This window comes from Felis catus, chromosome B2, assembly GCF_018350175.1.
Source record: "Felis catus isolate Fca126 chromosome B2, F.catus_Fca126_mat1.0, whole genome shotgun sequence".
In the NCBI taxonomy this organism is placed as follows: domain Eukaryota; kingdom Metazoa; phylum Chordata; class Mammalia; order Carnivora; family Felidae; genus Felis; species Felis catus.
The window spans coordinates 67,008,252-67,034,842 of record NC_058372.1 but is presented as its reverse complement, the minus strand read 5'-3'; the positions used below and the strand labels follow the sequence as shown (position 1 = coordinate 67,034,842).

The 26,591-nt window shown below is 35.8% G+C and overlaps 1 long non-coding RNA gene across 3 annotated transcripts in view; it reads right to left on the bottom strand.

Moving 5' to 3' along the window:
• LOC111560482 overlaps window positions 1-26,591 on the bottom strand; it is a 471,269-nt gene that overhangs the window by 62,209 nt on the left and 382,469 nt on the right. For all 3 annotated transcript variants that reach the window (XR_006597918.1, XR_006597917.1, XR_002742325.2), the window contains 2 exons: window positions 12,464-12,536; window positions 6,534-6,635 (listed from right to left, as the gene is read on the bottom strand). This is a non-coding gene — a long non-coding RNA (uncharacterized LOC111560482). The remainder of the gene's footprint in view (window positions 1-6,533; window positions 6,636-12,463; window positions 12,537-26,591) is intronic.

Below are 26,591 nucleotides of genomic sequence, written 5' to 3'. Positions count from 1 at the left end.
TATTCAAGATGTTAAGTCACACCAAAGATAGATCATCAGGTTTCCCCTTAATTACATATGTACACTTACCGTGGAAAGACTTGCAGAGTTAAACTTAGGGTTTATGTTCAGGGTTCCTTCAGTATATTTGACAAATCCACAACTGAAGCAAAATTTTAGTTGAAAATACTTCTAAAAGAAATGCGTGTTTTCCATCTATTCATTGATTTCTAGCTACTTAGACTTGGGCCTTAGTTTCTTAATAGTAGTTCAAACAACAAAGACCGTATTACTTTACAGTGGAAATAATGATTTCAGAATGAAAAATTGCTAAAGAGCAGAACTGACTTTCATGTTTATTTAAAGACTTTCCATGGAACAATGATTTTTAAATTAAGGCCTTATCTCCTCTATTATAAGCTTTTTATGGAAGAATTGCAGTTGGAAAAGTGGCCTCTTTCTTAAGTTTAAACTCAGTCCCCCACTGCAGCATGCTGTACTTATTAGGGCTTGTAGAGTTACAGTCCCTCCATTGAAGCTAGTATGTATACAGACAGAAGATAAACCCCACTGAACTCAAACAATTGTAAAGTTCAGTGGAAATAGGTTACTGAATTTCTATCACTGACAATACAATAGCACAAGACTTGTATTTTCGATATTCCCTTAAAAGCAAGGCTAGAAAGAAACTTGCAGTTAATCTATATAAATAAAAATCTTTTTAAAAAAATTCATAGAAAATGATTTTTTTTCTTATTATAATCCATATTCTGGATATAAACTACTTTGATAAAGTGTCTATGAAATAAAGTTAAATTATGTTTGTTTCTAAATGTTGCTATATTTGGCTCTTACATTGTCTAATATATGGAGTATTAACCAAAATTTTCATTTTTAATCCAAATATTTTTATCATGTAGTCACAGTAAAATCTTGATTATTAATTTTTACTGCATTGGAAAACAAAGAAAAGATTTTTTAAAATAAAAAGAAATTAACTTTTGCAATTGAAAGGTTGCATAAATTATGTATTTAACTCCTTTAGAACTTATTGAATTTATTTCTTTCCTATTCCTTTGCCAAGAAAAAAAAGGTAACAAAGCAGACACAGAATTTAAGACAACTAAATTGAGAAAGAATATTTGAAAATAGATTAAGAGAAAGATACCAAACACAGTAACAAGATATGATACGGCATAAAACCCGGCTTTTAACCTGAAGGAACCAAGGGTGGTAGAAATCAACACTTATTTGCTCTTCCTCCTGGACACATAGCTAGAGGTTATTTCCCACTTAGCCTTGCATCTAGGGTAGTCATGTGACTGAGGCCTGACCAGTGAAATGTGGGCCACCAGTGATGTGCATCACTTCCATGACTAGCCTTTTTCCAACTGCCAGTTGAATGGATGCTACTCTAGGACTCAAGGAAGGATGGACCAGCAAGCTAAAAGGAGCCAGAGTTTCTAAATGACCATGAAGAAGGTGATCTATAGCCAGAAATACATTGGCTTTTGTGTGAATGAGAAATAACTCTTACTGTGTTAAGTCACTGAGATTTTGGGGATTGTTCACCACAACAGCTAGTATTACTGACCATAAAAGACACTTCAAAAAATTAAGATTTTACTTTAATAAATAAACACACAAATGATAGCACACATAACTGGAGAAATCGGAATAAGCTCCATGGATTGCACCAGTGTCAATTTCTTGGTATCCCTATCTTACTATTGCTACACAAGATGCTAACTTTGGAGGAGGCTGGAGGAAGAGTGCAGGGACCTTCCTGTACATTTACTGGCAACTTCCTGTATATCTATAATTATCTCAAAACAAGAAAATATTTAAAGTTTTTCCTTGAAAAGTTGTATCAAATATTCAGAGAAAACCAATTTGATTATTCTTAATTGTTCACTATATATGTAAAAACGAAGTATTTATATTATGAAAAAGTGTGTACAATACAGATAATGCCAAAATGGAAACCTTATTTCTTTTTTTTTTTTTTTACTTTTATTTTAGATAGAGAAAGAGAAGGCATAAGCGGGGTAGAGGGGCAGAGCATTATCTAGTACGAGATAGAGAATTTCTATAGTAGAGTCTGAGAATTTCAAGCAGGCTCCACACTCACTGCAGAGCTCTACATGGGGCTCAATCCCATGACCCTGAGCCAAAATCAAGAGTGAGACACTCAACGAGTTGAACCACCTAGATGCCCCAGAAATCATATTTCTAATGCTTACGGTAACTTTTCATAAAAACTGGAAGGCAATGAAAGTTGAAGCATTATTTGGGAAAGATGATTTGATGATGATCTAATATAATATGGTCCAAAAGTATAAATTTCTATTTGGTCTTCATGAAAAATTAATTTTGAAAAAATAAAGGAGAGGACGACAGGCTAGAAATTTTCAAACATTTTTTGTTTTGACTCATACTAGATAATGCTCGTAAGCACAACACACTCCCATATGTGTCAGATGCAAGTTTCCTCTGTGACCCAAGAAACATAATGGAATGCCATGGCATAGGGATAATATAATAATTAGGTCCACCTTGATTTACTTTTTGACATAAATTACTTATCAACTTCAGGACTTTCCCGTTGTTAAAAAATCAGCAGTAACACACTGTGGAGGAACTCTTCGTTTTTCCGTGGTTTAGAAAGAATTTGTCAGAATGAGTTACCTGCTCTGTCAGAGAAAGCAAAGACCAGTATCCTCAGGCCTTTTGACAGGTAAGAAAACTCATGTCATGCTTCCTGTAAAGCTAGATCTCTGCCATCTCCTCACTAGTGGGTTCCACATAGCATCGGCCTCACTGTTGGGAGACATATGTCTCTGACTGCTGCCTCAAGAGTTTCTCACTCTGACCTCAAGAAGGCTGGAAACTCATTTCAGTCTTGTACCCCAGCAAAGCAAGAACTCACAAGAAATCTCTTATTGTAGGAAAGGGTTCAAAGATTGGGACAACCAAAATGAGTATCAAATATTTGCTACAGAGGACAGGTACAGATTTAATGCAAAAGATAAAATGTTTTCACTTTGCAGCACAGAATCCTGACAGACACTGCCTCAGTCAAACGGTGAAGGAAAACCTCACCCCAGTGATAAGTCGTGTTGAACACACACCAGCCTGATATGACAAGAATGGAAGTTTATCTCTGTGGTCACCCCATCAAGGATACCTAACCCCATTTTAACCATGGGAAAAGCAGCAGACAAGCTCAAACTGAGAGACAAATACCTGAACACCACTTGTCAAAACAGCCAAAATCATCAAAAACAAGCAAAGATTCAGAATCTGTCATAAACCAGAGAAGGCTAAGGAGACACAATGACTAAATATGATACCGTGGATTCGATCCTGGCACACAAAAGACATTAGGGAAAATCTAATGAAATCTGAATAACGTGTCTCACTTCTTGGCATTTTGGCTAAGATGGTGTGAATAAAATGTGGAGTTTAGTTAATAGTAATATACCAACGTTGGCTTCTTAGCTGCGACAAATGTACCATAATAATGTAACACAATAATACGGGAAACTGAGTGAATGAAGAGTATATGGGAACTCTCTGTACTATCTTTCCAACTTTTCTTTGAATACAAACCTATTTATTCTAAGACAAAGGTTTACTTAAAAAATAATGCTTTTGCTGGATAATGTTCTTATGGGCACTGGTGTGAAAATATTCTCCAATTTTCTCCTTTTCCGTTGCCTAAAGCAGTAATGACTGGTATATACTACTTCAAAACAGGAGTTTCGCTCTTAAGTTTTTGTACTAGATATCTTTGTCATACCTTCTTTTCATTTTAATCAAGATTGACGCAAAGTATTTAAGGCTTACACTTTTTTATTTCTAGAACATCTCGCAAAAAATCCCAAGCAACTACAATTAACGATTTTCTTAGATGATCAGATCTGGAAAACATTTCTTTTCTGAAGTTATATCTGGTTAGCAGTGGTTCAAAGTCACATCTTCTGATAGGCACTGGGGCTGGGAACGTTCTTACCATGTTAAAAGACAGGATACAGCATGCGATTATGAAGATTAAGGAGCTTAATCAGTTATTCTCATTGAATGAAAGGCACTACTTCTCTTCTCCATGTGGAGATGAGCCGTAGAAGATTTGCCTCAGGAACTTAATAAACCATTATAAAATCTGTTCTGAACATTTTCAAAAAAATATTGCTTATAACACTGATGTATGACTGAAATATTTTAGGGCCGACCTTTTAATTAAAGTCAAATCATATTCAAGAACACACTTGTGTTTCTAAATTCTCAACCACTAAGGAGTAACCCTACTAAAAAGTGTTATTTAAATCTTATTAGCTGCTGACTCTACCAGGATTTCAAAAGAGAAGGAATTGTAAACCTTGGGCAGGATATGGGTTTCATGGAAGGTTGTTAACAACCCTGTGTTCATAGGCATGCAGTAAATACTCTGTCTACCCAGAATGTTATAGTATCTATCTGCCAAAATTCAAAGGCTAGCTCTCATGTTTATAATAAATAAAGGAGATTTAGTTATGCTTCTGTGATACAAGCTGTTCTTTACAGGCGTCTCACCAAAGACACCTTCTCGGGGCGCCTGGGTGACTCAGTTGGTTAAGCATCCGACTTCAGCTCAGGTCATGATCTTGCAGTTTGTAAGTTCTAGCCCTGCATCTGACTCTGTGCTGGAAGCTCAAAGCCTGGAGCCTGCTTCAGATTCTGTGTCTCCCTCTCTCTCTGCCCCTCCCCTGCTCTCTCTCTTTCTCTCTCATAAATAAATAAACATTAAAAAAAATTAAAAAAAAGACAACTTCTCATGAAAACAATTATTAAGTGGCAGAAGAATGTTTTATAGGAAAATACACTTACATGACACAGAAGGAGAGGTATTTTTATATCTTAATGATTAAAATATCTAAGGAATGTATTTCTTTAAACTATATTGAAGAGCAATTTGATTTATCTGAAATAGATTTCTGCCAATGTTTTTTTCAAGTGAAAGCTACTCAAATGGAGTCTCAGAAAACAGCATAAAGATTTTTAGGGAATGATGCTACCTTAAAAATGAACCCAGCTATAGGGTATGGGCAACTCTAGAACAGAACTTGTTAAACAACATTTGGAAAAAAAGAATTCAGATGCCAAGGCAGCTGATTAATCTATGTCAACCTTCTGTGCATAGCTAAAAATGCCCATTGTTTTGTACTTTCTCATAGAAATTATTTTTCTTTATTCTTAATAATTTTTAAGTTTTTTAATGTTATTTTTGAGAGAGGGAGAGAGAAAGAGAGAGCAGGGGAGGGGCAGTGAGAGAGAGAGAGAGAGAGAATCCCGAGCAGGCTCCAAGCTGTCAGCATAGAGCCTAATGTAGGGCTTGAACTCACCAACCATGAGATCATGACCTGAGCTGAATGAAATTAAGAGTTGGACACTCAACTGACTGAGCCACCCAGGTGCCCCTAGAACTTATTTTTCAAAAACCATTGATCATAGTTAGGTACTCATCTCATTATTTCTATGCTCTTTCTTCCTCTGGGAACATTTTGACCCATGACTTAAACAAATGAGATGTCTTCTTTATGCTACTTCTGTTGCTTTTCATACTTATAATTGGACTATGGAAAGTCTTACACAATTACCCCAGAGAACTATTCCATACTATACAGAATGGAAAGATAAAGTGATTTTAAACATCTCCACATTGTACCACGGTGCGCCTACACATGCACATAGAGTCATTCGTGTTTTGACTGTGGGGTTACAAAGTAAGCATAGCCAAAATAGGTAATGCCATATGCTTGCAATTGGGTAAAATCTTCCTATAGATGGAACTTGGTTGCAAAGTACCTCTGTGTCTCCAAAATCACTAACTGCAGTTCCTTACACTATCAAATGTATATTTGTTGATTAAGAAATTATTGGGAAATTATTGCAGTTGCAGAATATGGATTGCCTCTTTTACATTATGTTTGTTTAGTACTGTTCTTACTTTTTTATCCAGGATTGATTCTGCACACAGAATGGCCAACCATGCAGCATAATTTAGGATACAAATTATGTGATAGAGAATAAAGGTTCAAGAATCTAGTCCTTTCCCATTAATCTAGCAGCATAAATTACAGAGCCATAGCTATGCCTGTTAAACTTTTACTCCCCTTAGAAAGGAAAAAAGTGACTTCCTGAGTGAATGTGCCATATATCCAAATAGTTTTGATGGAGAGACAGTACTAGGGGCAAGAAATGACCTGAGAGTGGTAGACTTCAAGGCAATAAGATTCTTGGCTTTTAGCAATGGCTGTAAAGTAGAAGGACATTACATACATGAAAACAGGGGACTCTAAAGATATAATAAGTTCTCTTGGAAGAAAAACCACCAGCTGCATGGTTTAAAGCTGACCATATTTGTGATTTCAAGGGAAGTATAAACATAATTTTTAGTAAGTCTTACATTTTTCTTTTATACAAACTTTGACTTAAGAAGGTCTTGATCTTTATTTTAGCTTCTAACCTTCATTCATTTCAAAAACATTCATAAAACATACTGATTAGTTTACCTGCCAAAATTGTTAGTGATGGATTTAGTGGTGTAGGCATCGATGGCTGTGGCTGGCCTGTTATCACTCTGCTCCACATGTCTTCCTATTCCAGGACTCAGGCTAATGACAACACACAGACTGGAAAAACCTGTTACAAATCATATGTCTGATAAGGGGCTCATATCTAGAATATATAAAGAATTCCCATGACTCAACAATAATAAAAGAAATAACCCTATTAAAAAATGGCAAAAATATGAAAAAACATTTCTCCAAAGAAGATCACAAATGGCCAATAAACAAATGAAAGGATGACAAACGTCATTATCTATTATGGAAATGCAAATCAAAGTCACAATGAGATAGTACTTCACATCTGCGAGAATGGCTATAATCAAAAAGACAGATAATGACAATTGTTGGCGAGGATGTAGAGACATTGGAATCCTTATATACTGCTGATAAGAATGCAAAATGATGCAGCTGCTTTGGAAAATAGTCTGGCTATTCAAATGTTAAGCATAGAGTTGCCATCTGGCCCAGAAATTCCACTCCTGGGTATATATCCAAGAGAAATGAAAACATGTTCACACAAAAACTTGTACACAAATGTTGATAGAAGTGTTACTCATTAATAGCCAAAAGTAGAAAGAGCTGAAATTTCCATCAATTCATGAATGGATTAAAAATGTGGTATATCAATATAATGGAATACTATTCAGGAATAAAAAGAAATGAACTACTCACACATGCTAAAACACGGATGAATCTCGAAAACCTTGAAATCATATTGTATGATTCAATTTATATGAAATGTTCAGAATAGGCAAATACATAGAAACAGAAAGTAGACTGGTGGCTGCTTAAGGCTGGGGATGGAAAAAGTGGGATGGAAGGAAATAAAGAAGAACTGCTAATGGGTACAGGATTCCTTTTTGGATGATGGAACTGTTCTAAAATTGATTTTGGTTATAGTTGCACAACCCTGAATATACTAAAATGTTCTGAATTGTACACTTTATCGTGTGTGTGTTTGTTTTGTTTTGAGAGAGAAAGAGCACAAGTGAGTGAAGGGCAGAGAGAGGGGGAGAGAGGGGGGGGGGGAGAGAGAGAGAGAGAGAGAGAATCCCACTAGGGGCAGAGAGAGAGATAGAGAGAGAAGCAGGGCTCACCCAAAGCGGGGCTTGAGTTCATCCAATGCCAGGACTCGAGCGCATCCAAAGCAGGGCACAAGCTCACCCTATGCAGGACTCAAACTCACAAATCATGAGATCATGACCTCAGCTGAGGTCAGATGCTTAACCAACTGAGCTACTCCAGAGCCCTGTGTTTGTGCACTGTTAATCCCCTTTATTTATTTCATCCATCCCTGCCCCCCTTCCCCTCTTGCAACCACAGTTGTATTTAAGAGTCTGGTTTTGGTTTGCCTCTTTTTTCCCTTGTTTGTTTATTTTATTTCTTAAATTATCCATACAAGTGAAATCATATGGTATTTGTCTTTCTCTGCCCGACTTATTTCACTTATCATTATACCCTCCAGGCCCATCTATGTTGTAAATGGCAAGATATCATTTTTTATGGCTGAGTAGTATTCCATTATATATTTAAGTGTATATGTATATGCACCACTTTTTATCCATTCATCTGTGGTGGAACACTTGGGTTGCTTCCATGTGTTGGCTATTATAAGTGATGCTTCAATAAACATAGCAGTCTATATATCTTTTCGAATCAATGTTTGTTCATTTTGTTTTGTTTTGTTTTTGTATTCTCCAGGTAAATAGCCAGGAGTGGAATTACTGGATCATATTGTATTTATACTTTTAATATTTTGAAGAATCTTCACACTGTTTTTGACAGGGACTGTACCAATTTGCATTCCTAAAAACAGTGGATGAGGTTCCTTTTTCTCCACATCCTCATCACCACTTGTTTCTTGTGTTTTTCATATTAGCCATTGTGACAGGTGTAAGGTAATACCTCATTGTAGTTGTTTTTTTTTTAATATTTATTTATTTTTGAGAGGGAGAGACAGAGTGCAAGCAGGGGAGCAGGGAGAGAGAGGGAGGCAGAGAACCTGAAGTAGGCTCCAGGGTCTGAGCTGTCAGAACAGAGCCCAAAGTGGGGCTCAAACCCACAAACCGTGAGATCATGACCTGAGCCAAAGTCAGACACTCAATCAGGGAGCCACCCAGGCGCCCCTCATTGTAGTTTCGATTTGCATTTCCCTGATAATTAATGATATTGAGCACCATGTCATGTATCTGTTGGCCATCTATATGTCCTCCTTGGAAAAAAAAATGTCTATTTAGGTCCTCTGCCCACTTTTTATTCAGATTATTATTATTATTTTTTTGGTATTGAGTTGTATAAGTTCTTTATATATTTTGGATATTAACCCTTTATTGGATTGTCATTTATAACTATCTTCTCCCATTTAGTAGGTTGCCTTCTTGTTTTGTTGATGGTTTCCTTCACTGTGCAAAAGTTTTTTAGTTTGGCACCATCCCAATAGTTTAATTTTGCTTTTGTTTTCCTTGCCCAAGGAGACATATCTAAAAAAACATTTTCTATGGTCAGTGTCAAAGAAATTACTGTCTATGTTTTCCTCTAGGAGTTTTATGGTCTTGGGTTTCACATTTAGGTCTTTAATCTATTTTGAGTTTATTTTTGTGTATGGTGTAAGAAAGTAGTCCAGTTTCTTTCTTTTGCATATAGGTGTCCAGTTCTCCCAGCATTATTTGTTGAAGAGATTGTCTTTTCCCATTGCATATTCTTGCCTCCTTTGTCATAGATTAATTGACTATATAAGTGTGGGTTATTTCTGAACTGTCAACTCTGTTCCATTGATCTATGCCATACTGTTGCCATCAGTATGGCCAACAGTGCCATACTGTTTTGATGACTACAGCTTTGTAATGTATCTTCAAATCTACTACTATAATACCTCTAGCTTTGTTCTCCCTTTTCAAGATTGCTTTAGTGATTCAGGGTCTTCTGCGGTTCCATACAAATTTTAGTATTATTTCTTCCATTTCTTTGAAAAATCCTGCTGGTATTTTAATAGAGATTGCATTAACTCTGTAGATCGCTTTGGGTAGTATGAACATTTTAACAATACTAGTTCTTTCAATACATGAGCATGAAATATCTTTCCATTTGTTTGTGTCATCTTCAATTTCTTTCACCAGTGTTTTGTAGTTTTCAGAGTACAGGTCTTTCACCTTTTTTAGTTAAGTTTATTCCTAGGTATTTTATTATTTTGAATTGTACACTTTAAATAGGTGAATTTTACACCTATGTATGAATTACATCTCAGTAAAGCTGTTATTAAAAACATATAATAGGGGCTATTTAACTCAAAATTTGAAACAGCATATGTGAACAAATTGAAAGAACAGTTGCAGAAACTGATCAAGTAGTTTTGTCAGTAAAGTCTCAGGTTGTCAATGGACTATTGATAACCCATGCCTCTGGTCAAATAGACAAGAGGATTAAATGGAGAAAGAAGGTGTCTTCAACAAAAGACACTGCAGTCTTATTTGCATACTTGAATAGCTGTCTAAAGATAACTTGTTTAAGACTCAGGATATGGATAAGGAATATCCTACCAACATCAAAGTGGATCTAGAGCATCATTTATCATATGAATCTTTCATTCCATAAATACAAAGTGAAATCACAAGGTTAATAGGACAATCTTACTTCCAAAATCTTTGGCACAAAAATTGACTAAAGAATCCAGGAATCTCATTTAGATCAGAGAGTATCTGACTCTTGATTTCAGCTCAGGTCATGATTACGTGGTTCACTACACTGTGCTGTGCTGACAGCATAAGCCGGCTTGGGATCCTCTCCCACTCTCTCTCTGCCCCTCCTCTTGCTCACATGTGCTTTTTCTCAAAATAAATAAGTAAACAATAAATAAATAAACATAGATATTTTTTAATTATAAACAAAATAGGAATTTTCTACCTTGTCAAAACAAAAATGGTCTTTCAAGGATATTTTATTGGTTAAAAGACTCCCATTCCAATATCAATGTGTCCCAGTTTTCACCCGATCCATAATTTCCATAGATCCGTTGATCAAAAAGGCACAGGCAGACAGAGAGATGTGTACTTGAATAAAAGACCTTGAGAATGGACTTTGAAGGCGGATAGGGGCACATTATCTCTACTTCTATTCAAAGGGAAGCTGCTTCCTACCTTACCAAGACCAGAGATGCCCACTCGGCATAACTGACTGTAACTATAAATCCTCAGTGTTCGTATGTATATGTGTGGTTGTGTGTGTTTCTGCCTGCTTGTGAATGAAATCTCATAACTTACAAATCTACCAAAAACAATTATTTCTAGTATTTTATTTCTAGATATTATTTTGTAGGATTTCATCCCTTAAGTTCTCCTATTTGGAGAAATAAAATTTCCTTCTTCATTTGACAAATAGGCCTCTGATATTTTAAAATATTAAATTAGAAGTGTTATTTGAAAATTCTGATAATATATGTGGAAGAATATCAAAGCTATTTCATACATCTCGTCATGAGAGCTGAAAGTAGAACATCATCAGTATAAGATTATCTGGTCAGAAGATATAATTTACTGAACTTTGTACCTCAAACACATTTATCTAAAGTAAATTTTGGAATAAAATAGTGGTTGAGACATGGTTTCTCCTAGAAAGTATCAAAGACAGCACTGATGATGAGCCTTTTTACTGAGGAAAAGCTAAATTCAGAGCTTATTTAAAATTGTGTTCAAATTTCACCTTCATTCCCAAAAGGTAACTGAATATATAAGGGTACACCCATGATTAGTTGACCATAAGAGCAGTTAAGTCACAGTCCTCTCCCAGAAACTGTTTATGCAGTCTTTGGCAGCTGAGAGTTCTGATGAAACACTGCAATTTCAGAAGACTGTATTACATATTTTTCTTATGGAGTGATAAACATATCCTTATCACATTTCATCTTAGATTTGTAACATATTATTGATGACTACAAGCCTTTTCTTGTGGTTTGAGAATTCCTCCAGCACTGTGAACCTCTTCTGGGACCCTTCTCCAAGTTTAGTTTAAATGACCCAATATGAATGGTGTACCTTATTAGGTAAAATGACTAAAAATGTATTCAACCTCAGCATTCCAAGTGAATGAAGTTATTCCATTAACTTACATACAGAAATGTCTTTATAAAAAAAAGAAGAAGAAGAGCAAAAGGGCACAGTTCTGTCTGAATATATAGTTTAAATCTTGAGTAGATTATCATCTAATGTTAATATTTAATTGATTCATTTTAAAGGAGAAAAGAGCACATGAGTGCAGATATGTTTCTTAAGACCCTCTCCTACAAGCCAGATTTCAGTGAGTAAGATCCTATATTCTACAGTCTGCAGCCTACTAAAAGCAAAGTACCAGGTAGCTGGAAATCCGGATGACAGTAGGATAATTCTTCAACTTCTGAATCGAAATTTTAAAATTTAGAAAGGAATTTATAGAACAGAATTGTATACCTAATCAAGCATTTTCAAAATATCCTATCATATTAAATCCAACGAATGTCCAGATTCAAGCAAAACCCATATCAAACACCATTCTAGAATTCTCATGACTAAACTGCGATCGGAGATAACAGTGCCCATGTCTGTCTCAGTCAATAGTGAAGTAAATATTCTGAGTAAATAAATATAACAGCTTGAACTTGCAAGATAAAATATAGCATAGGTAAATACAGATCTGAAAACCTAAAATCTTACCCCCTTTAAATGTGGAAAAAAAGACAAAGCAGCAATATGTACAAATACAGCTTGCATGTACCCAAAATTTTTTTTTGATGTTGTTAAGTTTATAGTATCTGCATTCCTGCTAATTGGAGTCTGAATGAAATTAGGAGCAAACCAATACCTTCCCACACACACACACTCACACATATACCAACACACACATACCTTTTAAGACGATATGTTGACATGGCTTTCATTGATGCCTTCCAAATGTCCCAAGTAGCAAGCAAAGTAATTCCTGGTGTGACAAGCAAATTCATAATCAAGAGGAGCCAATTATGAAGACTCTATTGACAATGAACTTGAAGCAAGGTCATAAACAGCTACATGGTATAAAAGTTGTCTTCTGCTGCAGACTATAGAAGAACATATAATGTATTTCACATATCCAACACTAGGATAAATAAAGCTGACATAAGTAAACAAAATCTGCCATGGGCACATGGTGTTTGAGGCCATGACTAATGGTCCACAAGAAGATTGGTAGGATATGAACAATGCAAGAAGAGAAACTCATATTAGCACTCAAGAAGAGCCAATGGGCTTAACAAACTAAGAGATTTGCATCAATCTTATGTGAAAATTTTGGAAATATATATAGATGCTTAATTATGATGTCATTCCATGGCAATTGTACATATTTTATGTGTTAAATGATCACATTAAATGTGGTTCTAGGTAGATACCAAAAGGAAAACATAACGCCTATCAATTGCACTCAAGATTCTGGTTCTCAGAGAAGGAAAAGCCAGAGAGGAAGACCCCTAACAGATGGCTTATTCGGGCTTACTTCTTAACTAGAGAGAGGATCACTGGAACGATAGTAAAATAATAATAGTAATTATTTTGAATTTTTACTAAGTGCCATACACTGTTCTAAATGTTACATATTGACTCGCTTAAGTAATGTGATATTGAGACACAGAATGGTTACAGAAAATGAAAAAGAGGATGTCCTAATCTAGACTATGAATAAAAGGAAGTTTCTTTTTTAAGCAGTTTAGCTCCTAGTTTCCTATAGGAGTTAGGAAAATGGTTAGAGAGTATAATTTGCATTTTTACATGTCAATACCTAGTTAAGATGAATCGATCGTAATGGTGACTTGTAATTCACAACCAGACAGGACTTTTATCTTTCTACACTCATGTGATTGCTAAAAGCTCTTAGATATGAGAGATTCTGATTAAGAGACACAGATATTCCTGGGGTTCCTGGGCAGCTCAGTCGGTTAAGTGCCTGATTCGGCTCAGGTCATGATCTCACAGTTTGTGGGTTCAAGCCCCATATCTGGCTCTGTGCTGATAGCTCAGAGCCTGGAGCCTTCTTTGGATTCTGTGTCTCCCTCTTTCTCTGCTCCTCCCCTGTTTGCTCTCTCTCTCTCACAAAAATAAACATTAATTTTTTTTTAAAAAAAGAGACACAGATATTCCAGAAATTAATTCTAAAGATTATAACTTCTGATGACATAATACAAATGAGTTTATAATAATTTAAAATTCCACATCTAACCTTCAGTAACACATTCCATTGGATGGATCATTGGCTTAGCATCATTTAAAATATCTTTCATGTAATGTATAGTGTGTTTCAAGCCTGGTAGTGCATCAGAATCAGTCTGGGAGTATATAACACCCAAGATGAAATAAATCAAAATGTCCTATGGAAGAACCCCAGAAATTTAAATTTTTAACAAACTCCTTAGGTAATTCCTATGAGTTTCAGATTTGTGAACCAATGATCACGTACTAGACCTAGACTGACCTGGGTTTCTGACACTATGTACATAAAACTTTGGAAAGGACCTCAAAGAGGCAGTGAGAACACATTCAAAAAATCATACACACACAATTTCCTGAAGGACTGTTAATGAAGGAAGTAACTTATAAATCCTCCAACTCAGCTTAGGTTTATACCAAAAGTCTGAATACTAGAAAATGAAATATGTTAATGTCCAGATGTGCAAAGTCACTCATACAGAAACATGTCAAGACTACAGTGAAAGCAAACTTTAAAAGGAGACTAGAACTGGTTTTAAATCATTTATTAGACAGAAATTATTTAAGTGTCAAAATCATAGGTCTAACAGCTGGAATAAAGTTCGTAACATTATTGTGGAAGATCATAAAGAGAATTTGTATACAGGTAAATAAGTACCTATTTTCAAGATACTAAAGATTGTTTACCTGAAAAGTTTGTTTCTATCAAAAGGGAGACAGATCTTAATTTTCACTGATGCCCAGAAGCCCATGAGACTGTGTCTATTGCACAGATATAGGTGTGCTGTAGATGGAAAAGATGATGTGTTTTTAAGTAGTGAGATTTCCTAAGCACTTAGAACTCTGTAGGTCAAGATGTTTTTAATCATCTTCTAAGTGGCATTTTTCACAGGGTATATTTCTCTCCGCAAAGAGGCCCATGGTGAACTAAGTCTAGGAATCTCCACTTGGTATTTACTCTCTACCAGATATTTACAGTGTGCATTTGTGTATCAAGTCTTTGGAGCAGTCCTGCCATTATCTGTTCAGTTTAATTTAATTCAGTGTCTTCCAAACTTATTTCACTATAGACTCCTTTTAAAAAGTTTTAAACACTTTTTATACCACATGGAACATGCTCTGGAAAACACAGCAGCAAATATAAAAATGTGATTAAGTGGGGGAAATGGCTTTTCACCAAGAACACAACTTCACAGAATAGAAGGAGTAGTCTTAAGGATTTTTAAAATACTATAGTTTTTTAGATAAATTAAGATAAAAACACTCAGAAAGCTGTGCCTTCTCAAAAGAGGTAAACAGGTTAGCTTTATCTTTACATTTTAGTGGCTGTTTTCCTAATGAAACATGGCATTTCACGTAATGATAGTTTGTTTGAATTTTCCCTTTTAAAAAATCTTTGTATATGGCTTCATATACCTGACCTTAGTACTAGTCAATCCTAAACAGCAAAATGTATATGTAGACTAAACAAAGGGTTGGGAAATGTAGACTCAACAAAGGGTTGTAATAGAATCTTCATTTTTAACTACTAATTTTTGCATCATGCAGGCAAAAAAGAAACAAACATAAAAACTCAGGCTATATTCATGAAGCATAAGTAAAAGTTAACAATTAGTCAAAATCCAAGAAGTATCATAGTCTGTATATATTTATGTAAATAAAATCTATATATTTTAAACAAAGTTTTGCAATTTACAAATACATAATAAAATACAATTTTAAAAGTAAAAGGAATTTTAGAGACCGTTTCAAACTCCTCATGTTACTTACAAGATAAAAAATGATCCAAAGTAGTAAAGAATCTTAACCAAAGTTATACAGGGACAGCCTGTATATCTTCCCTGGTAAGATTTGCTTCTATTTCCTAATGTAATTCAACTCATTCAATATTTATTTAGTACTTTTATGAATCAGGTATATCCAATCCCAACTGTAATTAGCTAGCTCCTTTGACTGTAGAATTTTGCAATCACTGAGCAACCTTATCCCAAAGGAAATGAGGAAGACTTAAGACAGAATTCTGTCCAAAACCATTCAAACACTCAGAAAATAGATTGTAAAATCATATTGGAAAATGGACCCCAACGTGCAAAGTGTTTACAAATGAAAAGCAAGTTTCTTCTCAGAAATAATAAATTTCCCCCAAGGGAGCCCAGCAGTCGTCCCCTGAAATGGCAGCGTGTGGCCTCTGCACAGCCTTCAGAGATTTGTGGATGACACTAATAGCATGCTTTGAAGCCTGAGAATGAAGTAGAAAGCTCTCTTTCCTTTCCTTCCTCAGTGAATACATTTCAGGAAAAAGTTATGAAAGATTACAAAATTCAGGGCTTGAGCCTTTGAAAGCTAAAATTATAGAGTTTTGCTAAACACTGACCATCTGAGGATACCAGGCCACAAGTGCCACTCTGGCTGAGCCTCCTGTTGACACAGCCTGTATTTACATGGACTCTGAATTCCAGGGGGTTTGAAAATGGGCAAGGGTGTACAGCCCATGGGATGCAGAAACTAACCCAGTTGGGTATATTGTTGGGCTACAAGGAAAACCCAAATGCAAGGCTACTATGTCTTGGTTTCACTGTGATGAAAAACAAACTTTAAATCTTTGGGGATCAAAATATAAAATATACACACTTAAACCATTCACTGTTTCCCACAGTCAACAGCTTTTGTGCCACTCCTAGAAAATTCATGTCCAAAATTTCCATTATTTATATTTTATTCAAAGATGTACATACACACACGTGTGTGTGTGTGTGTGTGTGTGTGTGTGTGTGTGTGTGTATTTCTTGCAAGGGCGATGAGACAAAATTGTATAAATTGTTTTATTTAGAGATGCCCTTCTCCCTTCAAAACAACCATGTTACATCCCAGGGTATGTTTCTAACTATAAAAACATGAAATGTGTTTATTTTGTGTATACAGAAACATTTATTTTACTGTTTCAGAGCTTGCCACTGATTGTGGTTCATTTTTCCTTGCCATGTAAGTTGAGAGTTGTATGAGAAAGAACATAGTCCTAGTCACATATAAGGTCCACTGGGGCTTGGTCACACAAGATCTGGTAGTAGACCAGTGGAGAGGATGCCAAGATGAATCCCAAGGCTTCCACGTCCAACCAAAACGGGAAGCAGATCACACTTTTCCAAAGTCAAAAACATTAATAGTGAGTGGAAAACGTATAGAAGCAGCTAAAGTGGGGCTGTCACTTCCACTTTAGTGTTGCTCTTAGTTTTGTGGCTGGAATTGATTCCGCACACAGGCAAATGAGTGGCCATCTATGCAGTGCTAGTATAAAAAGTTATGGTCAGGGGCACTTGGGTGGCTCAGTCGGTTAAGCGGCTGACTTCAGCTCAGGTCATGATCTCGCAGTCCATAAGTTCGAGTCCCGTGTCGGGCTCTGTGCTGACAGCTCAGAGCCTGGAGCCTGTTTCAGATTCTGTGTCTCCCTCTCTCTCTGCCCCTCCCCTGTTCATGCTCTCTGTCTGTCTCAAAAATAAATAATCGTTAAAAAAAATTTTTAAAAAAGTTATGGTCAGCAGAGTCAGAATGAAAAATTGTATGTAAAAAATTAATACTATTTCTATACACTAGTAATACAAATTTGGAAGCTGGTATTTTAAAATAATAATATAATTTATAACAGCATTGAAAATATGAAATAATTATTTAAAAACATAATAAAATACATGGGAAATCTATACCCTGAAAATGACAAAACACAGCTGAGATAAATTAAAGAAGATCTAAGTAAATCATGAGTTATTCCATGCTTGCAGGTTGGAAGACTCAAAATTATAAAATGTTGGGGCGCCTGGGTGGCTCAGTCGGTTAAGCATCCAACTTGGGCTCAGGCCAGGATCTCACTGATCCTGGGTTTGAGCCCCGCATTGGGCTCTGTGCTGACAGCTCAGAGGCTAAAGCCTGCTTCAGATTCTGTGTCTCCCTCTCTCTCTGCCCCTCCTCCATCTGTGCTTTCTTGCTCTCTCACTCTCTCTCTCTCAAAAATAAACATAAAAAATCTTTAAAAAAATTATAAAATGTCAACTTTTCCCATATTGATTTATAGACTCATTAGAATCCTTATACAAATTCCAGGAGTTTCCGTGTTAAAATTTACAAGCTGATTCTAAGGGTTTTATAGGAAAATGCCAAGGATCTAGAATAGCTGAAACAATTTTGACAAAGCAGAACAAAGTTGGAAGACTTATTATAGAGCTATAATAACCAAGACAATGTAGTATTGGCATAGAATTAGACATAGAGCAATGGAAGAGAATTAAAAATCCAGAAATATTCTACACATGTATGGTCAACTGATTTTCAGTAAAGGAGCAGGCACAATTTGATGGGGAGAAAAGGCAGTTTTTTAAACAAATGGTGCCAGGACAATAACCCTGTGCAAAAAAAGAAAAGAAAAGAAAAAGAAACAGGAAAGGGAAAATAAAAAGAACTTAGCCCTTATGTCACATCAGTATTTACCAACCTATCCTACTCATTATTATAAACTCAGTGTTATTGACCCATTCTATAGATGCTGCATATTCAAGGTGATCATGAGGATTCAATGTTTGACTTTGGGCAGGTCACCTCATATATCACCATCAGTTAAATTAGAGACAGGAGGATTTCTACTCTTCTATTTTCACTACTGGTGTAAAGAAAAAAAAATGTATGTGTTACAAAAGTCATAAAATTTTTTATCTATTATAGACATATACATTGCATATGCTATATTTATACATGTTTACATGCATTAGAACTTTGAAAATTTGAGTGTATATTAGATGTATGACTTGTAACAATCAAATCTAATCAAAAGGGAGATTTAACTACATGCAATGTTTAATTCACCAGTTTTTTCAAAAGGCAAAAGAATGTTTGAGCTCATTAAAAACAGTGCTTTTATGTGTATGTGTGTGTTTTCCTTTCCAATTAGTAATTTGAGCTATTTCATGGCATAAGGAACAAGTAAGAATTGATTAGTTCTTATGACTTGATCCTATGGGTCTAATGGTGCCTTTCTAGAATCTAGATTTATTAACTTCTCCATATACACTTGAGAATTGGCTGTTTTCTGAAGATACAGAAAAAATAATTTTGAGGTATTTTGGGGTTGATTGAAAACTGGAAAATGATGAAAATATATTGGATGGATCAGAGTTTGGGGAGCAGATTAAAGGGGAAAAAAAGCTCCTACAGTACTTAAAAAAAACATTGATTATGAGATAGAAAACTACTGTGAATTTTTATGAAATCTCCTTAGTAGAATTCTGCAACAGTTTTAAGAGACTTTTCCTTTAAAAAAAATATGGTTAATTCCCAAATTGTGCTGTAGGCAGACTTTAAGATATTCACTAAAATCATAAAATATTCATCAAGGAGTGTTTCCACGCTAGTGAACATTTAAATATGCTTTAAGACATTTGGGGGTATTAAGAAAATATTGAGGAAATATATGAGCTTTGTTTTTCTGGAAAGTTAGGCAAGGAAAGCAGATGAGGCATAAAGCCTGAAAATACCAAATTTCCCAACACAAGATAGAATGTGTCTTCCACTCCTTCTTTTTCACTATTAGAAAGTGGATAAAATGAACATATCCTTCTTCTAGACTTAAAGTTTAAATGTCTACGTGAGTCAGACTGCGACTATGGTCTGTATGTCTTGCAAGTCATAACCAAATGCAAACAAGCTACTGTGGAAAAAACCTAACCACAAACTCCTTTTTCCTTTCTCTTCTCTATAAATTAGATTATTTTAAACCAAACCAAACTCACATTGGTTACAAACTTTATTTTGATTTGCTTTTTAAGTGACCCTCTCAAAAAATCTCTAAACCAAAACACCACAAGAAACCTTCTGCCTCTTCCTCCCCAATTCACCCACAGTAGGATTCTGGAATTAAACTATGTTGGTTACAATTATATAGTCACTTTAAAAGTATATGGTAACCCCAGTTTTGTCATTGAGATATACTTACATTCTTGAGCACAGTATATTGCTAATATTTAGCTTTTTGGTCCCTAAAGGAAAATATTTTTTAAGTGATGTCATCAATCACTATGGAGTATACTTGGCAATATCTATCATCTATCTATCTATCTATCTATCTATCTATCTATCTACCTACCTCTCTCTATCTCTCATCTATTATGTATTAAAAATGTACCTATTCTTTTAATGAGAAATTCTATCTTCAGGAATTTACCTTGCAGCTGTATTTCAACAATTTTGCAGAGATTTATGTACAAAAATATTTACCACAGCACTGTTTTGTAATAGCAAAAGACTGAAAAACCAACTCAAATCTCTATTAATATAGGGCCATCTAATATATGAAGAGTAGGTCAAGACAGTAAAAGCCTTACAGAAGTTAAAAAGCAACTATATTTGGGCTGATATGGAATACTGAACGCAGTGAGACACACTGTCAGAAGAGAAAAAACTAGATTCTGTAACAGTATGGAAAGTATACCATTGCCTAATGTATAAATGCATATATATGCATACATATAATATCTCTGAAAGGATACATAAGAAATCGGTAATATGGTTTGCCTGTGAGGGAGATTAAATTGCTCAACCAGTGTACAGAGTGGCCAGGAGACTTGCCTTTCATTAAGTCCCATTTTGTTGGTTTTAAATATGTATTATGGCATGTATTATCTATGAAGGTAAATTAATCATGTTAAAAGGGAATAAACATCTAAAAAGCATTGTCTATACTGAAGATAATGAAGAAGAGAAACACTGCTGATGTGGAAAAAAAAGACAATAATTATGGCAGAGAAAATAGAACTAACCCAAGAACACAAATGATTATAAGCTGTTAGTATTTAGTGCTAACATTTAAAAATATTACTGAGAATATTGCAATGTGGTAAAGATCTTCCCTATTTGCATAAATTTTGTGGTGGCAAAAGAATTGGAAAATACTTGTCAGCAGCAATTAGAAAAAAAAAATTAAAAGTAAAATATTGTTGGCCGATTGAATGTTTGCAAACCACACACATGATGAAACAGGCTCTACTCAGAGTGGTTGGAGTCAAGAACAAAGTTCCTAGAAGGAGGCTAGACTTTTCTTACATGATTCAGAAGCAATGCCCTGTGTCTTTATTACCACCTGCATGCCTAAGACCTGGAGCTAATACATACAACCCAAGACCCAGGGAAGAACACAAGATTTATCCAAGAATATTCCTACAAAGTGAGGATTAGGTAAGGTGCTAACAGCTTTTAGTAAAAGAATGAACTGTAATCAAAAGTTTTCCTTGAAAAGCATGTTTTGCTGGCTGAAAGAGAGAAACTGCAGTTCATGCTTCTAGAATTAAAAAATCCACAACACATCCAATTTATCAATCCAGTTAGAATTACGTGCTGTTTGTGACTGATTGCTTCTGGATTCTTCTTAAGCCCTATGCTTTCAACACTTTTGACTCATTTTGAGCCAATATCAATATCAATAAATCTAATATTTGATATTTATTATCAAATAATATATATTCATATATATTATATTATATAATATATAAATATATCGACTAATATATATATATATATTTATAAAGTTTGAATGAGTTCAAGTAAGACCTTAAAGAAACTCATTGTCTCCTCTCTGACATCCACACATCCACACAATAACTGAAGGTTATTATTAACAGATAATGACAGAGATATTCTATCCATTGTAAGGAAAAGAATCACTTTACTGTTGGTTACTAAAAACAAGTATCTTTAAATTTTAAACTTTTAAACAATGAAGTATGCCCAGTGGGAGAACATGAAAATTCTTAAAAGGCATATGTTTGGCATGCCCTCCTCCCCTACTCTGAGTAGCCCTTTTTCCCTAAGCCTTATCCACTATACCAATTTACACTTAGTTGCTATTTAGTAGGTGGGTATTATTTTCATTAAAATTATTTATATTTTTATAACATATATAATTTTCAATGTACTTTGACATGCATTATTTCGTTAGAATTTCAGTGAGCCTAGGAGTTCAGAATAGAAGTTATTAGTGCCATAATATTTTACATGAGGAAACTAATGTTTGTAGTTTGGTTTTAAGAAAGCTGCCTAGGGCTTCTGGATGGCTCAGTTGGTTCAGCATATGACTTTGGCTTAGGTCATAATCTCACAGTCTGTAGTTTGAGTCCTGCATTGGCTAGCACGAGCCCCACTTTGGGTGAGTACAGCTCTGCCTTGGGTGACACTTTCTCTCTCTCTCTCTCTCTCTCTCTCTCTCTCTCTCATTCCCTCTTTCTCTCTCTGCCCCTCACTCACTTGTGTCCTGTCTCTCTCAAAAAAAAAAGGGGGGGGGAGGGGGGCTCCTGGGTGGCTCAGTCGGTTAAGAGTCCGACTTCAGCTCAAATCATGATCTCACAGCTTGTGAGTTTGAGCCCCGTGTCAGGCTCTGTGCTGACAGCTCAGAGCCTGGAGCCTCTTCAGATTCTGTGTCTTTCTCTCTCTTTCCGCCCCTACCCCACTCACACTCTGTCTCTCTCTCTCTCAAAAATAAACATTAAAAAAAAAAAAAGAAGAGGGGCACCTGGGTGGCTCAGTTGGTTAAGCGGCCGACTTCGGCTCAGGTCATGATCTCACGGTCCGTGAGTTCGAGCCCCGCGTCGGGCTCTGTGCTGACAGCTCAGAGCCTGGAGCCTGTTTCAGATTCTACGTCTCCCTCTCTCTGACCCTCCCCTGTTCATGCTCTGTCTCTCCCTGTCTCAAAAATAAATAAAACGTTAAAAAAAATAAAAAAAAATAAAAAAAAAAGAAGAAGAAGAAAGTTACCCAAAGTTATACAATTAATGAATAATAAAAACGAAAACACACTCCAGTCTGACCGCTTCTCACTGGGAACAGCAAATAACGCCCCTCCCAACAAACAAATAAACTACCAGATAAACGGATGCCAAAGAAATACAATAGAGCTTGTTTTTTAAGGATCTAATAAAAGTTTTAGTTAGTAGGTCTTCCTGATGATAGGTCAAATCCTTTGTTTCATATGATGCCTTGAAAGATCCTCTGATCCACTGTAAATCTCTCTGATATCAAAGAGCATTCTTGTCAAAAGACTTCATTCAATAATGAAATGTGACAGAAAACATCTCATCCATCATTGTCACCATATTGGGTTTTAGACAGTGTATCGTTCCTACAAAGAGCTATTATTGTTCAACTCTCAATTTTATTTTCTTTGCAAATGTTTAATCACATGCAATAAAAATCTTTTAAAATATATTTTTGGTAAGGATTTATCCTTGGAAAATATCTGCTAAATAATCTGTTTAAAAAGTTAAGTTCAAAATGTAATGGATAATTGTTTGTTATTTCTCTAAAACTTTCTAACAGACCCTATAGACTAAAATTTAAAACCCACCTTTTACTCTACTCCTCCCTGTTCTATGGGAATCCATTGGAAAGATGTATGTGGGTTATCCTTCCAGAACGTTATGTAGAGGGAATTTATCTTTTTAAACAACCTTGATTTAAAAATGAGTTTCCACAGACTTCCTCATTTGTCATCTACTGTTTAAGTTGAATTGTGTCCCCTTAGAAAATTTGTATGCTGAGATCCTAACCTCCAGTACCCCAGAAGTTAACCTAATTTGAAAACAGAGAATTTGCAGCTGTAATTGTTAAGATGAGGTCATACTGGAGTAAGTTGGGCCCCCTAGTCCAATATGCCTGCTACCTTTAAAAAAAGGAGAAATGTGGGCGCACACACACACACACACACACACACACAACACAAGGTAGAGATGAAGGAAGAGAACAAAGTGATGCCTTTACAAGCCAAGGAATGCCAAAGATTTCCAACAAACCACCAGAAGCTAGGCAAGATTCATGGAATAGGTTCTCCATCGCTGCCCTCAGATGGAACCATCCCTGCTGACACCATGATCACAGACTTTGTTGAAGCCACCTAGTGGGACTCTGTTACTGCAGCCCTTGCAAACTAAAACACCCACCAGAGAAATATGACACCATCTTCTCAGTTTATGTTTTTTCCAATCTAAGGAGAATTCCAGCTAAGTATGAGATTTTAAGATGCATAACAGGAACACTGGGAAATTAGGAACAGAAATTACCAAGAGAAAAAATAATCAAAATAGAGAAAAAAAAAAAAGGGTAGAAGGATTAAGGACAACAACCGATGTAGGATGGATGATAGGAAAATATCCTGGTTGAGGGTCAAGGGTGTGTGAGGATAGTTAAGAAGGGGCTGCTGTAAGGGACACTAAGGCAGGCGGTAAGGAAGAAAGAGGGATTTTAAGCTGTTTGGCTGTGTATTCAAAAAGTACTCCTCCAAATCTCCAACACATACACCCAAACACCCTTCCAACTTTAGAGATTTGTCAGAATATTAATGCATCGATTTTACATATACATATTTATTTAAATATATACACACATATTTTTTCTTGCTAACTACTATTTCTTTGAATGGACACTACATGAAGACCAAATCAAAAATTATATCAACTATATTTAGATTATATGTACACAAAATATGTAAGTTTGATGTATATTTTTATTCAGTTTTAAATTGTGGATTATTTAAATATATATAAAATACAGAGACTCATGTACCTACCGTACAAGTTTTAGATATCTACCTTATTTAATGAGATAAAACATTAATTAGTGTTTACCACTATCATAATAAAGTACCACAAACAGTGGCTGAAACAGTGTAAATTTACTTAATTATTCTGGAGATCAGAAATCTGACATGGGTCTTAATGAGAAACAAAATCAAAGGGCTGGCAGGGCTGAATTCCTTGTGGAGGTTCTTAGGAAGGAATTCATTTTCTTTCCTTTTCTGATTTTTACAGGCTGCCTGCATCCTTAGTTCACAGTCCCCTCCTGTTTTCAGACAGCAATGATGGGTCTAGTCCTTCTCACATCACAGCACCCTGACCTCCTCGTCTACCCCCCTCCACCTCCTTTAAGGACTCTTCTTCAAGGGCGTACCCAGATAATCCAACATAACCTCCAAATCATAAAGTCAGCTGATAAGCAAGCTTAATTCCATCTGCAGTCTGAATTCCCATTTTCCATATAACCTAACATATTCATAGGTCCCAGGGATTAGGATGTAGACATCATGGGAAGGTGGGGAGGTGTTCTTCTGCCTATCATACATAGTAAACTCCAATTTCCTCACCCTCTCTTCTTCATTCCCAGAATACTGTTATGTTTTTTTGACACATACATGAAATATAGTTTCTATAGTGTTATTTTGTGCATTTAAAAATTTCCAATAATAGTATAATATTTAATGAGAACTATATCCCAGTTTGCTCAAGAGAGTCTGTTTGCACTCATTACCTACCATAGTATTAATAGTACTTTTTTATGCTCAAAAGTATTTCAAACAATACCGTTCATACAGACCTGCCCGCCGGCCTGCAGCCCCACAGCAGCTCCAAGAAGGAACCAAGAGACCAAGGCCTTCCCACTGCCTGGACCCGACACCGCCACCCTCGCTCCTCAGCCGGCAGCCAGCAGCCAGTGGCAGCTGATCGACCCCGTTTTGCAGCTAGCCTTTTTCACTGAACACTTTTTTAATATACATATTATTGCCTATGAATCAACATCATAACAAACTAGCTATATTCTTTATGTTCTCACTTATTTTGGGATATCTTGGTTCATCAACCCATCCCATCCTCTCCCTCTTAAAAAAAAGATGTGCTAATCTTCCTTTTTGATTGTAAATTATTTTGTTTACCTTTTATTTCTATCAAGTTCTCATTCAATGCGTTGTTAAAATGTCAATACTACCCAAAGCAATCTACTCATTCAATGCAATCCGAATCAAAATTGCACCAGCATTCTTCTCAAAGCTAGAACAAACAATTCTAAAATTTGTATGGAACCACAAAAGACCCCAAATAGCCAAAGTAATATTGAAGAAGACCTAAGCGGGAGGCATCACAATCCCAGACTTTAATCTCTACTACAAAGCTGTCATCATCAAGACAGCGTGGTATTAGCACAAAAACAGACACATAGACCAATGGAATAGAATAGAAACTCCAGAACTGGACCCACAAAAGTATGGCCAACTAATCTTTGACAAAGCAGAAAAGAATATCCAATGGAAAAAAGACAGTCTCTTTATAAAATGGTGCTGAGAGACCTGGACAGCAATATGCAGAAGAATGGAAATAAACCACTTGCTTACACCATTCACAAAAATAAACTCAAAATGGATGAAGGACCTGAAAGTGAGACAGGAAGCCATCAAAACCCTAGAGGAGAAAGCAGGAAAAAAACCTCTCTGACCTCAGCCTCAGCAATTTCTTACTCAACCCATCTCCAAAGGCAAGGGAATTAAAAGCAAAAATGAACTATTGGGACCTCATCAAGATAAAAAGCTTCTGAACTGCAAAGGAAACAATCAACAAAACTAAAAGGCAACCGACAGAATGGGAAAAGAGATTTGCAAATGACATATTGGATAAAGGGCTAGTATCCAAAATCTATAAAGAAGTCACCAAACTCCACACCCAAAAAACAAATAATCCAATGAAGAAATGGGCAGAAGACATGAATAGACACTTCTCTAAAGAAGACATCCAGATGGCCAACAGGCACATGAAAAGATGCTCAATGTCACTCCTCATCAAGGAAATACAAATCAAAACCACACTCAAATACCACCTCACACCAGTCAGAATGGCTAAAATGAACAAATCAGGAGACTATAGATGCTGGTGGGGATGTGGAGAAACGGGAACCCTCTTGCACTGTTGGTGGGAATACAAACTGGTGCAGCTTCTCTGGAAAA